Below are 16,457 nucleotides of genomic sequence, written 5' to 3'. Positions count from 1 at the left end.
ACCAACTTATTTACTACGCATCATATATCGCCGACACGTCCTAAATTTGTCTGAACTCTTCCTTGTATCCATTCCGCAAGTGACTGCGAAGTTTCCAGAAAATATCTACACCTCCTATGTGAATCACTGATAGTTTTCAGGCTCCATTAATCTAAGGGACATTGAAACAAACATTAAAATTAAAAGAAGAACAGTCTGGAATATTTGGGCTTCTTCTGAATTCGATTACTTTATTGTGAGGAATGCAACGTACTTTTGGTTTGTTTGTAAATAACTCTTCTGCTACCAGTCACGATTTTCTTTATTTTATGTTTCAGGAAATGATTTCCATTTGCAAGTGCAGTTTTTTGTGTTTGTTATGCCATTTCTAGGTGACGTTGTCGATGTGTGAGGGTTTGCTTCATTTCGTTGACTTTAGTGCAATATATACGGAACACGCGATTTTTAGTTGGTTGTCGATCTTTTTGTGAATTTAGTGGCGAAATTTAGAAGAATTTGTACTTATAGTTTTCTTACGGTCCATTTGTGTAGCCTCACACACACTAAACAGCACAAATGGAGACGCATCGTTTGAAAAATAAAATAAATCGTGACTGGTAGGAGAAGCATTATTTATAAACAAACCTATTGTTTTCACAATTTCTGGCTTTCAGAACCATTTATAACGGATCAAATCATAACGTATTTTTGAATCAGTTGTGTGGTTCATCAGCATCAGCTTTTAAAATTTTGTCAGAAGTGGGATTCGAACCCACGCCCTCAGAGGAGGACCAGAATGCTCAGACCTGCTCTAGCAGGCAAGGTATTCCTTGAGTCTGGCGCCTTAGACCGCTCGGCCATCCTGACATGCTTGAACTCCTGCAGCAACAGATAGCAAGAACGAATCCGTTATCTCTTTGAAACTGTTTACGAAGTTTGACCGTTACGACCTAAGAGCAGATGTTTACTGTAGGTGATTAGGAGGAGTCTATGTAGACTTTAGTGAATAGCTGAACAAGACAAGATAGACTGAATATATCGACTCACAGGAGCCTTGCGAACATAGCATCCACCCAATGGAATTGCAGTAATTTCTAGTGGTAACGCAGAATGCGACTACTAATCGATTGAAGCTACAAGTTTTCTGTTACCAGTGACAGTTTATTTTATTCCCACCCTGTATTTCAGAAGTTTACACGTCCATCAGCTGGTAGCATGTGTTGTCTGAACGACTTTGGGATAAACTGTGACAATGTCTAGTAATAGAAAGAACAAATCATTATTTTAGCGCATGACTCTAAGTTTTGGTGAGGTCTTTGATTACAAAGGTGAACAAAAATATAATTGTAATGTAAAAATACCTTTAATAGTCACAGGGTCCTTTTTCGGCGTATTACATCACATACATTCTGTAAACACCAAAGTAAGCAAAGATGGCGCCAAAATTCTAATAAGTGAACATAACACATGTAATAATAATGTTGCCAACAATGGCAGAAACGTTATACTACTTTGGAACAAGTGTCAAAGTAATGTGGAGGTCTTTGTTTGAGAAGATGAACAGGAATATAAATGTAAATATCTCCAGTTGTCATAGATTCTTTTGTAGTTGTCTTTATGTAAAGGAATCTGTGAACACTGGAGGTACATTTAATTTTACATTTCTATCTTTGTTCTTCTTTAGAGGTTTTTTTTTCTTCTGTTACTAGATCTGTGCTTCTCAACCTGGGGGGTAATTACCACCTTAGGCGTAAAAACTAAAGAGTTAAAATGCGTTTTGGTCGCGAAACTAAATTAGTCTTAAAAGATCATCACTATTATCAGTGTTTTGTAAGACTGTAACACTGGTCAATAAGTTTCCAATAATTACTTTCTCTCCCCCCCCCCCCCCGCCCCAAATACTAGAATTAATCTGTGGCATAATGTGGTGGAGTTTATAGCTTGTGAAACGAATGTATGAACGTCTTCCTCACATATTCCAACCATTACACACATACTTTGTATTGTACATCCATGGCAATGAAATTGAGTCACATAGATATAAATCGCATATCTCAATTGTAGGTAGTTCCTGTAGTAGGCCATAAACTGCTTCATTATTTATTTCACAATAAATGAAGTAACTAACAGCACAAACAGCAGTAATTTTGTAACGGGTACTTCACTATTGTAGCGCCTAGACAGTATTATTAATATCACTGTTATTATTATTATTATGATTACTATTATCATCATTATCATTACTACTACTACAACTAATGCTGCAGGTCAAATAACGCACTGACTGCCCGAAGTTTTCCAGTTTTAACCACTTCAGAAATAAGAGATACAGCAATCAAGTGATTTACAAACAGAAGGTATAGTGAGTTTGTTTGCGCCGCAACAAGCACAGTATTTTTCTTTTTTTAATGAAAAATGCCTTCTCTTGCTGCACTGTATTTTATTCTCCCAGACACGTTTCATCTTTTTTCACTTTAAGGTATCATCAGTGGGATCTATAATGATACAGTTATTATACACTTTTGTTTTGGTATGTATTATTCGTAGCTTATAAAATAATTCACTTCTCTCTTTTTATGTAAAGCCAGATGTAAAATGTTTTATAACCTACGTGTATAATAACTGTATCATTATAGATCCCACTGATGATGCCTTAAAGTGAAAAAAGATGAAACGCGTATGGGAGAATAAAGTACAGTGCAGCAAGAAAGGCGTTTTTTATTTACAAAACGAAAGTGAGTATATTACATCCTTCTCAACCTGGTTGAATTTAAGTTAGGGTAGAGGTTGTGGGTGAAGCACTTGTCGGTAGGGAAAGGAATAAATCAGAGGAAGAATGTTTTTAACATGTGTCTATCCTCAATGAGGTTAGCAAGTTTTCTTTACTGACTAGAGTCGCAATAAGAATTGTTTCATCATTCTATAAAAATGTTGTTAGAAATCAACTGTGCCAGTTGTGCCAGTGACTCATTAGTTTGCAATTTAAAAACCAGTTATAACACTAAGTATTATTTATCTTTTGTCATTTTAAAAATAAAAGCCTCCAGAAAATATTCTTTTACTTTCTAAAGATTAAGTGGGCTCTGATGTTGATGATGTTGGGGAAGGGAGTACTAGCTGATATCAGACTGCACTCACGGGCAATGGTCTCAGGATGGGAACCACTTAACTAGGCAGTGACGAACGTCACACACAACTCGTACACGACTTATTAACTGTCATAAATCCATCTGATTATGGAACCTAAACCTGTGAAATCCGTAGTGCAAATAAAAATTGCTAAGAGTAAACTTGTAGTTTCAGTCGATATGACTAACAGTCACGGTTAAGTCTAATCTAAAATGAGCTCATTTAAGTGACTTCTAGTGCTTGTACTTTTTGTGGTACAGCCTTTCTTCTGAATAGGTGCTCTGATCCGCCGAAAATGAAACTTTTAAGTTCCTACGAGCAGACGTTAGAGTTCGCAGATATTAAGATACCATGTTCGTTATACTTCCTGAGATTTTTATAAGATGTGATCTTCATTTTATGCTTTTTCTGCTAATTATCGCTATCATGCCTACAGCTATTTTAAGTGATGGAACAGATAAAAAGTTTCTAGAGAAGAATTGAATCTAAACGATCAGCTTCATTCCTGTCTCAAAAAGTATGCGAAAATGGTGGATACTGAATTTATTGAACATTATTCACCAGAAAACGAACATAATTCGGAGGATACACAGCAGAAGTGTTGTTTCCTTACAATTACTGATTCTGGACGTCCTGGATTACCGATCATGCTGACACTTTTCTGTGCTTCATTGATTACTTTATCGACCATGAAGACTGTGTAGTACAACGCCTTCTGCCACCGGAACGCAGAATGAAGAATAGAGAAATTCGTTTTTCTAATGATGTATACCAGATATCACCGCTTGTCACACTATATTTTTAAACGTGGTAAAGATTCGTTATTTCAAAGAAAATGAGGCCACAAAGAAAAACTATAAAACGAGAACATGATGAAACTTAATCATATGCTACTTGAGATATTCAGTGCAGATATGCGTGCCTGTGCATATGAAATGAACACAATCGAAATGTATTTCTTTTTCTTTCACGTGGGTAACCACAGTAGTGAACTTGTTACTTGTCACGGTCATCTTTCCCTCCTTGGCTGCTGCGCTGTTATCAAGCACGATAGGTATGTAGAATCAGTGACAGTGTGTAAGTAGATTCAAAATATTGACGCTAATTATAGGCCACAGTACGTCGACCTGTCGCGATGTACCTTGATACAGTAATGGTCTTCACACAGATTGTTAGTACGGTGTTGTGCGTTCAATGGGTTAATTTTTTTTTTCAGTAAACAAAATATAGTGTGTACTGGAGTGAGGATACAGGGCTAATTTCAGCATCAGTTAGCCCACCAACGACATATGACAAGTGTCCGCCTTAACATATTCATGTTAAGTATAGTGTAACACAGACAATGTTTGTATAAATTGTGTTAATTTCCGTTTTGAATCCAACAAATGTCTGTGTTGTCGTTTCTATGTTTCATGAGCGGCGCAGCAGCTAAGCGGCTGCGAAAGGAATCTTCCACCTGGGCCGGACGCAGAAATCGGGGAGCCGACGGTCGTGCGCAACAAAAAGATGCCGCAAGCTTCCCTTAGATGCTGTGGCCTATGTTTAGCAATGAAATTATGTTTCATAAACGAAAATGTGATCTTATAACTTCAGTCCTCTGTCAGAGTTCGATGTTAGCTGTTCTGGAAGAGCCACGCTTGATGGCAGATGTACATTGAAATACTTACGTAGCAGTCACCTGTGTATGATTTGTGTTCATCTGTGTACGATTTGTGTCTTCCAAAAAGAAAAATGTTAAAGAATTAATTATTTTGAAAATTTATGACTCTACTTTTCGTATATTGACATGTGTGTGAAAGTCTGGAATTTACGTACCTTACAATGCAAAAAGAAAGTGGTGATTAACTTATTGGTTATGAACTGCAGATTAAAACTGAAGAAACTACTAAAAGGAGGGAATTTAAGGAGATGGGATCTGGACAAACTGAAAGAAGCAGAGGTTTTAGAGGGTTTCAGAGGGAACATTAGGGAACGGTTGACAAGAATAGGGGAAAGGAATACTACAGAAGAAGAATGGGCGGCTTTGAGAGATGAAATAGTGACTGTAGCAGAGGATCAAGTAGGTAAAATGACGAGGGCTAATAGAAACGCTTGGGTAACACAAGAGATATTAAATTTAATTGATGAAAGGAGAAATATAAAAATCCAATAAACGAAACAGGCGAGAGGGAATACAAATGTCTTAAAAATGAGATCTACTGGAAGTGCAAAGTGGCTAAGCAGGAATGGCTAGAGGACAAATGTAAGGATGAGGAAGCATATATTACTAGGAGTAAGACAGATACTGCCTACAGGGAAATTAAAAAGACCTTTGGAGAAAAGAGAACCACCTGCATGAATATCAAGAGCTCAGATGAAGACTAGTCCTAAGCAAACAAGTGAAAGCAGAAAGGTGGAAGAAGTATCCAGAGGGGCTATACAGTGGAGATGTACTTGCGGCCAAGTGAAGTGAAAGAGGACGCAGAGGAAGATGAGAAGGAGATATGATGCTGCGTGAAAAATCTGATAAAATACTGAGAAACTTAAGTCGAAACAAGCCCCGGCAGTAGACAACATTCCGTTAGAGCCACTGATAGCCTTGGGAGAACCAGCTATGACAAAACTCTTCCACCTGGTGAACAACATGTCTGAGACAGGCGAAATACTCTCAGACTTTAAGAAGAATATAATAATCCCAGTTCCAAAAAAAAAAAAAAAAAAAAAAAAAAAAAACAGGTTCTGACAGGTGTGAAAATTGCCGAACTAGCAGTTAATAAGCCATGGCTGCAAAATGCTAATACAAAGGAATGAAAAAAACTGTTAGAAGATCAGTTTGGGTTTCGGAGAAATGTAGGAACATGCGAGGTAATACTGACCCTACTTCTTCTCATCGAAGATAGGTTAAGGAAAGGCTAACCTACGTTTATAGCATTTGTAGACTTAGAGAAAGATTATGACAATGCTGATTGGAATACTCTCTTTCAAATTCTGAAGTTGGCATGGGTGAAATATGGGGAGAGAAAGGCTGTTTACAATTTGCTCAGAAACCAGATGACAGTTATAACAGTCGAGGGGCACGAAAGGAAAGCAGTGGTTGAGAAGGGAGTGAGACAGGGTTGTAGCCTATCCCCGTTGTTATTCAGTCTGTATACTGAGCAAGCAGTAAAGGGAACAAAAGAAAAATTTGGAGTAGGAATTAAATTCCAGGAAGAAGAAATAAAAAAATTGAGGTTTGTCGATGACTTTGTAATTCTGTCAGAGACAGAAAAGGACTTGGAAGAGCAATTGAACGGAACGGACAGTATCTTGAAAGGTGGATATAAGATGAACATCAACAAAAGCAAAACAAGGATAATGGAATGCAGTCGGATTAAACCAGGCGATGCTGAAGGAATTACATTAGAAAATGAGACACTTGAAGTAGTAAATGAGGTTTGCTATTTGGGAAGCGAAGTAACTGATGATGGTCGAAGTAGAGGAATATAAAATGTAGACTGGCAATGGCAAGAAAAGCTTTTCTGAAGAAGATAAGTGTAAGGAAGTCCTTCCTGATAGTATTTGTATGGAGCGTAGCCATGTACTAAATAGAATTGGGGAGAAGAGAACTTTGTGGTACAACCTGACCAAAAGGAGGGACCGGTTGGTAGGACATATTCTGAGGCATCAAGGGATCACCAATTTGGTAGTGGATGGAAGCGTGGGGGATAAAAATGGTAGAGGGAGGTGAAGAGATGAATACACTAAGTAGATTCAAAGGGTGTAGGTGGCAATAGCTATTCGGAGATGACGACGCTTGCACAGGATAGAGTAAGACGGAGAGTTGCGTCAAACCAGTATATGGACTGAAGACCACAACAACATCGAGTTTACGACGATTCTCAAAGCATAGTGATCTGGCAGGGTTTATCAGTAAAACATGATCAGTTTCATTATTTAAGAGACGTGTAACTTGAACATTAATCACATATTCAATACTTTCCTGCATTTGATAATTTTTAAACGTTTACCAGAGATTATTGTGCTTACGGATCTTGGCTTTGAGAGTCACCCTTAGTCCGCATATTAACGGATAATCGAATAGAAGAAGATCTTTGGTTTTAACTCATGTAATTACTTCAAAAGACAATTTTGATGAAGCATATATACTATTCGGATAGACACAGAGCTGTGGTTAGAGTCGATCTCTGTGGAGAGGATAGTGACACTTACTTGACCTACGAGCTACGTAAGATGCGTTCGGCCAGAAGAGTCTTTAAGCTTTTGATCCCTAACATATCTATAGAGAGATTGCGACGTGACTCACCCTGAGATAGTAACATCTCAAATGTAAACTGAAGAGTGAACACCGCTCTTGTTTGGAAAGTGGCCTTTTCCAGCAGAATGTTACAACTGCCGCACAGGCATACTAATAGTTTGCCATTTAGTAGTGACGTGAGGCGTATAGTGAATTATGAATATTCTGTTCGTTTGCGTTTCTTTCTTTAGTTGCTATAGCTACTACCGTCATTCATTTAGTGAGTTACGTAGTTACTTAGACAAGCAAGGAGGTGGATTATATGAAACTATACTTCATGTCTATCCCAGGGGGCACCGCCCTATCGTAGCACTGTTCATGCGGGCAGGAGAGTTTGTATGTTTCATCGAAGCTGAGAGCTATACCAGTGGTAGGGTAGCTGGACAGTTCTCAGTAGAGGATATAGGCAGAGTGTGCCTCAATACGCCCTATATTATTCATTTCCCATTCCCTGTCCATGCTTTCTCTTTACATATAGGGCGAGAGGCGGGGAGGGAAGGGGGTGAGGATGTAGGAGGGAGGGGGAGGCGAAGTACTAGAGTCCAGGCGAAACCTGCTCCATGGGTGGAAATCCTGCTGACCCGGAAGCAATGAAGTGGCAGCCCCACTGCTGAGCTTTACCCGCAAAGCGAAGGTAAAGCCGACAGGAGATATTACCCTTCCACTAAAAACCCTACAAATGAACCTCGGAACAGATTGTTACCACATAAGACAAATCAGGCTAAAAGAACAGAAATAACTACTTGGGACATGGCAGAATTAAAGTTCATGTAGGCAGGGAATAATATCTGATATAACGAGATGCAAACTTGTTGTCGCTGGGTCACAAGAAAAGAGGTGGAATGGTGACGGCACCCTTACAATACGTCGATAATGTTCTATACAGGATGTGGAGAGAATGATAAATATCAATATACCACAAGCTTTGTACTAGGTGACCGCCTGGTAAACACAAGTGAAGAATTTTGTGGCAGGAAATAAATGATTGTCATGTCTCCCTTTTAAACATAAATTTGGCAATACAACAGAGTGAAGAGGAGGAAAAGATGAGTTCCACGAGGAATTCGAAAAGACAGTGGAAGAACTGAATAAAAAAATATATAAAAATCATACTTGGAGATTTTAATGGCAAGTAAGGAATGTATATTTAGAATTAAGATTGGGAAAGAGAGCTTTCATGAGTAATCTCATGGTGATGGGTTACGGCAGATCAATTATGCGACCGCTCAAGATCTGATAATCACATCAATAGCCTTCCCCCCATAACAAGATTCATAAAGGGACTTCAAAATCACCAGATGGGAAAACTATAAACCCTACTGACCACCTGTTGGTAGACACGAAGCTTAAGAAGAGTATAGAAGATGTATGGTCATACAGAGGAGCAGATGTGGGCACAGCATTTTATATAGATAAACTGTGTCAGATAGCTCTAGGATACCATGTGGCTGTAGGGAATAAGTTTGAGGCACTTATGCCAAAGGAACAGGATGGCGAAGATGTGGATGTTGATATGAAGTGGACCAAAATAAAGGAAAGGGTGACAGATGCAGAGAAGGAAAAAGAGGATGAGAAACTGGTTTAATCAAACCTGCGAGGAAGCAGTAGAAGCAAGAAGAAAAGCAAGACAAAGACGGATAAACAACAATGAAAACAATAATGAAGAATACATGAAAGTGAAACGAGAGTCATAAAGAATATTGAGGGCAGAAAAAGTGAAAGTCTGAATTTCGGGCTAACAGAAATTGAGGAGGCAGGTCAGATAAACAATAATACAAAGCAACTGGAAGGTGGAGGAAGAGGCGAGTGTCTTGTCATTGGTAAAGATGGGAAGATGATAGTTGACAAGGAAATGGTCCTAGAAAGATGGGCAGAATACTTTGCTAACCTGTTAAACGAGGAAGACTCAGAAGAAATGTCAGAACAAGAAATAAAACTATGAAACAGTTCTCGCTACTGAAGAGAATCTGAGAAAGGCAATAAATGGTCCAAAGAAGTCTTCTAGTGACGAGAAGATCAAACGACATCAGATACGATCAAGGAGGAAGATAAAGTCCTTGTTGAAGAGTTGACCAGACTAACCAAATTGATATGGGAGAAGGAAATTTCAACAGAATGAAAGCTAGCTGTCATTGCACCAAGTCATAAGAAAAAAAGCTCCACGAGCTGTGAGAAAGACTACTTCTCAATGGATTCTTTTTCTAAATCTTTACGTGACCACTATTATAAGCAATAAAGCCCCTCTCCTGATGGCGAAACAAACGATAGTTTTTTTAATACGAAATAACTTTAAATTCTTTGGAGCTGGAAGTTGAGTCGAAATATATCCACAAGTTTACGAAGAGACAGTGGATGTTCATACAGTTAGAGAAATAGTCATTACGTTCTACTTCTTTTTATAGAAATATAAATCTTATTTAACTTTACAATACTCGTGTTGCGATTTGAGAATTGATAATCTTACTCTCTATTTTGTATAGTGTTAACGTTTTTAGAGAAATAAAATTAGCACTGTCTAGACATGTCTGTACGCTACTTCGCCACTGGGTGTGCTGTTATAGGGCCGTGTGAACTTGGGAAAAAGCCTGCAATCTCTCCTCGAGACGTCTCTGGGCCCAGAGAGGTGGGAATCTCCTGCTCGCTCGTCAGTTTGTCGATAGACTACACTGTGTTGTTAGAACGAAAGTGAACATGAGGGAAGACATCGTGACCATTCGTATAGCCACCTAACATGGTGGGCACTGGGATCCAATATTTTTAAAGTGCCACCTCGCTCTCAAGGAGTCTATAGGGTAGTCCACAGGTGTACAAGAACTTTTCTAAAAAAAAAAAGGGTGCATAAACCGAAATTTAAAGACGCGTAATATGGAATGGGAGAGAGGGAAACCTTTGTCTATGTTACCAACGTGGCCGCAATTTTGAAAGTCAGAGTTTTGGATGCAACTCGTAATTTTCAGATGGAAAGGTGGACATGTCGTCTATCAAACACATACTTTTCCTAAATGACTTAAAGTAGATGCCCTGATGGTTTCTTTGAAAGGTCGCGAGTAATCCTTTCCCAAACACAGCTTGTGTTCTGTCTCTAAGGATCTCATCATCGACGGGAAATTAATTTCTAAACCTTCTTTCACACGTTTTCCGAATGTCTGCCACTTGTATTTCTTCAATTTCTGGGACTTTCCTGTAAACTGAATTGATTATTTTCTTTGTAACTTTCTCCATTTAATCCACGAGAGACTAAAATAAGGAAACCACAACCACTTTTAGCCAGAGTGCGGCGGAAATCGGAAGTCGGTCGTATCACTTCCCTTGCTCACCACTTTTGGGAATCCAAATTCGATTCTTCGTATTTCGTTGTTTCTGTATTATACCGTGTTATGGTAGTATGCCGTTACAAGGCAATGGCGCGTTGAAGATTTTTCACAAGTACTTCAGTCTATTTAAGATTTATCACAATTAAATATCAGTTAATGACACATCAGCTGTAAAAAGACAATAATTGTCGAAATTGTATGTGATCGCTGGGGTCATCTGGTTATAGATGTGCAGGTATGGAATCGAAGAAAGTAGGTTCGTGTACTGGCACAAGCAATTATGCTCGTACTTTCTTTTCATCTTTACATTTTTAAAACATTTTGGGACTTACTTGTTCATGTAACATTCGATTTCACATTCAAATAACTGTGTACGTTCTCAGGGATGAGTTTGTCGTTTGACTTCAGTCTGACTATAACTCGAAAGATGAAACAACCAGCAATGACATTTATACTATTTCTCGTCACAAAAATTTGACCATTTTTTTCAAATACGTCGCGAGGGTGTGGTTATGCATTAAGTTGATGTGAATGAAATGAGCAGCAATCATACAGGGGCAAACAAATAATAATATGGCCTGTAATTACTTGAGAAGTATTTGATATATTAATTATGGTATATTTATAAAAGTATGGTAACGCATAATGGTTGTTACATACCTACTGTAGCCGTATATGTGCACCATTAATGGCATGACAAACATCTAATCTGTAGTGCACATCTGTCCAAGTGTTTTGCAGCATTGCAGGCGTAGGATTTGCGATAGCTGCACGACTGCGATGGCGCAGTTCTGATAGATCACGAAATGGTGTCTGGTACACTTGAGTCTTAATAACGCCCCACAGAAAAAAAACAAGTGGTGTAAAGTCTAGGCTTCTAGTAGGCCGAGCAATCGATGGACTACGTCACCCAACTCAGCGATCTGGTAACTCGTCATCCAAAGAATTCCTCGAAATGTTCACAGAATGGCATGGTACGCCATCTTGTTGAAAGATAACGTAATGAGGTAGTTGTGGCACAGCATACAGCTCCAACACGTCTACGGACGTTGTTGTATTAACTGTAGGTTCTTTGTCCTTCAACAATTCACACGACGCGGTTACTTTCGGAGAGTCTCTTTCGCATTGTGTCAGTATGCGAGGGGGCGGGGGGTTTAGTTCTCCGTATGCAGCAATTGTGGGTGTTTCCCGTGCAGGAAGTGTGAAAAGTAACTTCACTCGAGAAACAGACGAAGTCGAAGAATGTCTCGTTTTCAGCTGTTTTTGCCAAAACTGTCTCAACGAGTGCCTTTCGTAGCGACCTGTCCTCAGTCTCAATTTTGTGATGAGGCTGCAGTTTGTACGCCCGCAGGCGCCGCCTTCTGTGGACTCCATCGTTAATGTCGAACGAGGTAACTGTAACTGCATACGTGGTTGTCGGATTGACTTCCGAGAGTCGGAACTTTAAGAGTGGCAAGTATTTATTTACAGCTCGTACAAGATAGATACGTCTTTCAAAGTTTTACTGGCCTTCAAAGTAGTCACCAGCATTGTGTGTAACCCGCTGCCAGCGATGTGGAAGTCGTAGGATACTCTTAGCAGTGCCAGTTGTGTTGACAGTTAGAGCGGCGCGGTCTATTGCCCGATGAATTTGTAGCAGTTCTGAAGCGAATGACGTGAAGTGTTTCCCTCAGTTTAGAAATAGAATTGAACTCACGAGGGCGTAAGTCAGGGGAGTGCAGTAGGTGATATAGCACTTAGCAGCCCCATCAGTCAAACAAATCAGTAACAGCTTACACTGATGGTGAGGTCGGCAGAAAGTGTCATCACTTCTGTCTCTATGTTGTTCAATTTTGGAACACAACCTACGTCCAGCTGTTACTGATGTGTTTGACTGATGGGGCTGCTAAGTGCTATACTACCCACTGCACTTCCGTGACTTAAGCCCTCGTGAATTCAACACGATTTCTAAACTGAAGGAACACTTCACGGCATTCACTTCAGAACTGCTATAGACCGCGCCGCTCGAACTGTCAACGCAACTGGAACTGCTAAGAGTATCCTGCGACTTCCACATCGCTGGCAACGGGTTATACGCAATGCTGGTGACTACTTTGAAGGTCAGTGAAACTTTGGAACACGTATCTATTTTGTACGAGCTGCAAATAAATAGTTGCCAGTATTAAAGTTCCAACTCTCGTACAAGGGCTCTGCTGGAAGAACGTATGGATTAAATCAACGGCAGCATTTGCAACTGCGTGATGGCCCGTCATCGAAAGCGAACTTCCAGTTTTCCGAAGTCGCTTATCTATTTGTTGAATGTTACGTAAGTGGGAACATCGTCAGAAGGTTACAATCCATACTTGCGCTGAAAATGACGTTCTACCCGTCCAAGAGACTTCGGCTCCGCGAGAGAAAGCACACACAACACCTTACGCAGTGGAATCCACATGGCTACTGACTCGCGTTTACGTGAACAAAAGAGTTACGCGCATGTGCACTGTTTGCCGATGATGCTGTAGTCTACAGGAAAGTAGTATGACACGAAAGTTGTGAACAAATCAGTGAGGATTTGCAGAAAATAAATGTGTGGTATAATGACTGGCAGTTATCTCTCGATCTTAGTAAGTATAACCTACTGCGTATAACAAGGCGAAAATCCCCATTAATGTACGAGCAGAAAATAAATGCCCAGTCTTTGGAAGCGGTAACATCCGTCAAGTATCTGGGTGTGACTATTCGAAATGATCTCAAACGGAATGATCAGATTACACAAGTAACGGGAAAGGCGAACTCTAGATTGCGGTTTATTGGTAGAATCCTGAAGCGATGCAGTCCTTCAACAAAGGAAATTGCTTACAATACGTTAGTTCGTCCATTCTTAGAGTATTGTTCGTCTGTATGGGACCCTTACCAGCTGGGTATGATTCAAGAGATTGAGAAGGTCCGAAGAAGAGCGGCAAGATTCGTGACTGGTACATTTAGCCATCGCGATAGCGTTACAAATCTCATAGAAAGTTTGAAGTGGAGAAAGACGACGCGCTAAACGGAAGGGGCTGCTCACTAAATTCCGAAATCCGATCTTCGCCGAGGATGTAGAGCATATACGAGGGGCGTTCAGAAAGTAAGCTCCGATCGGTCGCGAAATGGAAACGACTATGAAAATCCGATAAAGCTTTGCACAGATGTGTTGGGTAGTGTCTCTAGTATAACCCCAGTTAGCATCACGTCGCTCTTCTCATTTCTGAGCTCGCAGTGAGTGCGTAAAGATGTCTAGAAAATAGTGTCTGCCGCCAAGTACGAGGGCCTGGTGAGAAATTTCGCCGGAAGCTATGCAGCTAACATTACATAACTGTCGTGCTGTTTCTTCTTCAAGACAATTCTCAGCCGCATTCTGCAGGGGCAATGAAGATGCTCCTGCATCGTTTTCAAATGGAAATGTGAGATTACCCACAATACAGTCCGCAATTGTCTCCCCCTGAGTTTCATCTCTGGTCACATGAACCGCTGTCTTTGAAGACAACATTTTGACACAGACAACGAGGTGTAGGCCAGCGTGGAGAATTGGCGGAAAGCACTGGCGGCTGCCTTCTATGATGAGGCTATTGAAAAGTTGGTACAACGCTATGACAGAAGTCTAAGTCAGAACGGCGACTACGTAGAGAAGTAGCTGAAAGGTGTAGCTAATTGTTACAAGAAAAACATTTCTGATGTTCACTGTGGTTTCAATTTGGCAATCAATCGGAGCTTACCTTCTGAACAGGCCTCGTATAATTACCACCAACTTTCAAATCCCACAATTATCACCATTCAAAGATAAGAGAAATTAGAGCTCGTACTGATGCGTTCAGACATTCGTTTTTCCCACGCGGGATCCGCGAGCGGAACAGTAGGGGGAAATATGACCTTGGCGCGAATTGTGCCCTCCGCCACATACCGCTTGGTGGCTAGCGGAGTATATATGTAGATATGTACTACCAACCGCCGCAAGCAAACAAACAAAACATTCTGAGTTACCATAGTTGTAGAATATCTCACTTAATGTCAAGTTATTACATTTTACATTACTGTTTGTTTAACCTGAACCCTCTGTGTTTATAGTCTTCCACGTCACAAATAATTATCTGCGATCGAATCCATAATAAAGCTTTCCTAACTTTGGTAGTCAACACAAAGATCGCATCCCACAGTGAGCGAAAGACGTCATGTGACCAATTTCCGATTTCAGGCGAATGGAAGGACGTTGTACGAACGGCTTTTTATTTCAGCCCAACGCTAGCCGTAAGCTGCGGTACTTCATCATTTTAGTCGTCTTAATCAGACCAGTGATTGAGATCCTAGATTTGAGTGAGGTTGTAACTATATTAGTGATGCCATCGCGAAAGAGGGTTACCGCGGTTTTCGAAAAATGAGTTCATGGTAGTATCACGTCGGTTCATTCAAATAGGCCCGCACGTGTCACCTGAGCTCGTGCTCCATCTCTAACGACCTCGAAGTCGACTAGACGGTGGAGTTTTAACTTTCCATTTTTCCTCACAAGCTGCGTACAAAAAGCGGGATAGGTAGACGCCGGGGGTCAGACCGGAGATTCTCGTTCCGCGCGATAATAACGTTAATCTCGCGCTCATTTCGCTTGCATGTTTGCGGCGGGGGAATCCCGCGCAGGCGTTTTTCCTGAGCACGGCCTGCTAATGGAGCCGGTCTGCGTTTCCGCTGGCCATGTGCTCGCACGGCCGGCGAGAGCAGGCCACGAGCCTTCCAGTCGCATGCCACGCGCGCGGCTCAACGACTTCTCGTGCGAGGTCGGCGGCGCAAATTAAATGCGACGCTGCACGTTCTGCTGGACACAAGCCGACCATAACAACCATCTACATGACCAGTGCCCTTCCAAGACATTAGATCTACGAACATGTGTCCTATTGTAAGTAGGTTGTTTAGGTTCTTATGTTAGTTCAAAATGGTTCAAATGGCTCTGAGCACTATGGGACTCAACTGCTGTGGTAATTAGTCCCCTAGAACTTAGAACTACTTAAACCTAACTAACCTAAGGACATCACACACATCCATGCCCGAGGCAGGATTCGAACCTGCAACCGTAGCAGTCGCACGGTTCCGGACTGCGCGCCTAGAACCGCGAGACCACCGCGGCCGGCTTTTTATGTTGGTAACGTCACGTAGCGCTCTGTATGAAAATCACTGACTGTGCTGTGTGCAGTCTTTGGCTGGTTTGCATTGTTGGAGTTTGCTATTGTAGTGTTGGGCAGTTGGCTGTTAACAGCGCGTAGCGTTGGGCAGTTGGAGGTGAGCCGCCAGCAGTGGTGGACGTGGGGAGAGAGATGGAGGAGTTTTGAGAGCGGATGATCTGGACGTGTGTCCATCAGAGAGAGTAAATTTGTAAGACTGGATGTCATGAACTGATATATATATATATATATATATATATATATATATATATATATATATCAGTTCATGACATCCAGTCATATATATATATATATATATATATATATATATATATATATATATGACTTTTGAACACTATTAAGGTAAATACATTGTTTGTTCTCTATCAAAATCTTTCATTTGCTAACTATGCCTATCAGTAGTTAGTGACTTCAGTAGTTAGAATCTTTTATTTAGCTGGCAGTATTGGCGCTCGCTGTATTGCAGTAGTTCGAGTAACGAAGATTTTTGTGAGGTAAGTGATTCATGAAGAGAATAGGTTATTGTTAGTCAGGGCCATTCTTTTGTAGGGATTATTGAAAGTCAGATTGCGTTGTGCT

The 16,457-nt window shown here is 40.6% G+C and overlaps 1 non-coding gene across 1 annotated transcript; it reads right to left on the bottom strand.

Moving 5' to 3' along the window:
* Positions 1-730: 730 nt before the first annotated feature.
* On the bottom strand, positions 731-846 carry Trnal-caa (transfer RNA leucine (anticodon CAA)). Its single transcript has 2 exons — positions 809-846; positions 731-776 (listed from the first exon to the last, which is right to left on the bottom strand). It is a non-coding gene; the product is annotated as a tRNA-Leu (tRNA).
* Positions 847-16,457: the final 15,611 nt, after the last annotated feature.

The sequence above is a fragment of the Schistocerca nitens genome, chromosome 7 (genome assembly GCF_023898315.1).
Source record: "Schistocerca nitens isolate TAMUIC-IGC-003100 chromosome 7, iqSchNite1.1, whole genome shotgun sequence".
Lineage (NCBI taxonomy): Eukaryota > Metazoa > Arthropoda > Insecta > Orthoptera > Acrididae > Schistocerca > Schistocerca nitens.
Note: the sequence above shows the minus strand (reverse complement) of the source record. Positions and strands in the feature narration are given on the sequence as shown.